Genomic DNA, 1,535 nt, shown 5'->3' with positions numbered 1-1,535 from the left:
CCAGGCATGGTGGGCCGCGCGGGTGGTCCCAGAGGATTGCTTGAGCCTGGGGGTCCAGGTGGCATTGAGATATGATGGCGCTGCTGCACTCCAGACTGGGCGACAGAGCTGGACTCTGTCTCAGAAAAGGAAAAAAAGAAAAACTAAATAAAATTGCTACATGAAGGAACAGCTTGACAGTATATTATTGAGAGAAACAGAGGCAAAGGTTAGCAGACACCAATGTTCACTCAGTGGGAACTGCAGGTGTTCCCTGGACTGGAGGCTGCTACTTTTCCAAAAGAAATCTATTACTGACAGCCAATTAAAAAAAATTGTAGGTTTGTTACAATATACAAATACCTAAACTTTATGTAGCCACGACCATATTCTAGCACTGCTCTAAGCCTTTTCCTGCTCTGAAATAGCTGTTGTTACCGCCATTGTAGAGAAAACAGATGCCAAAGCTTGTTGTGGAACGACCAGGAAACTGACCATGAACTTGACTTGTTGTAAGTTTCGTACTTAAAGTTTCTTCCTGTTTCGCTCCTTACATTGCCACATTTTAGTTAACATACCTCTTAAAATACTGGTCCTTTCTATATTTGGAGGGACTCCTCTTGCAATTTGAAGTTTTTTCTTGCAGTAAGCCATTTGCTCATAAGATCATCTGCGTTTCATGTCAGTGTAAGTACCTCTTCAGACATTGTTCAGTTAGAAATCTAAATAGGAGCTAACATTGTGTGTAAAAGGAAATAACAGCTGCTTACAACCATTTTTGTTTGATAACAAGGAGAGGGAGCTGGCTCCAGCCTTGGCCAGCCCAGAGAGGTGCTCCCACAGTGCAGTGGTAAGCTGAAGGGCTCCTCAAGTGCCGCCAGAGTGGATGCTGAGGCCGAGGAGGTGCGGAGAGTGAGGGCAGCTAGCACATTGTCACCTCTCAAAATGATAACTGCATAGTTTCTTTTAAAGAGACAGACCTTGTTTTAAGGATTTTTACATTGAAGAATTCAAAAAGCAGTAAATTTTTGGGAATTTGTTGATTTGCATTTAAAAGGAACTGCTGACAAAGATTCACTGATAATAATCTGAACAAGTTGGAAAATACAGTCAACACTACTGAAACACTACTAAAATAATTTCAGGACATAGTTTTATTCGACAGAGCAAAACTTCTCAGATGCTGTCCTTGATGTGAAAATTGACTGCTGCTTACTTTTCTAAACACATAGTGGTATAATTAACAATATTCAATTACTTCTGTTCTTTCCTGCATATATAAAAATTAAAATAACAATTATAAAACTAATATATCTTCTTATTTCTTATGGATAAGATTTCAATGTTTCACTCAATAGTGATGTGGTTTAAGATTTTTTTTTCATTTACAAGTTAAACCACAATCCACCCAAAGGTAACTGACAGTCTATAGGCTCATAGTGCAAATAAACACTTCAGGAATGCAGCAACTGACATTTCTAAAGTACAAAACAGATACAGTTCTTAGAAGATACATGCAAAAAGCTCTACTAAGCAGATGGCCACAGAACTAGAAC

The sequence above is a fragment of the Mandrillus leucophaeus genome, unplaced genomic scaffold (genome assembly GCF_000951045.1).
Source record: "Mandrillus leucophaeus isolate KB7577 unplaced genomic scaffold, Mleu.le_1.0 Scaffold498, whole genome shotgun sequence".
In the NCBI taxonomy this organism is placed as follows: Eukaryota; Metazoa; Chordata; class Mammalia; order Primates; family Cercopithecidae; genus Mandrillus; species Mandrillus leucophaeus.
This window is presented reverse-complemented; position numbering follows the sequence as displayed.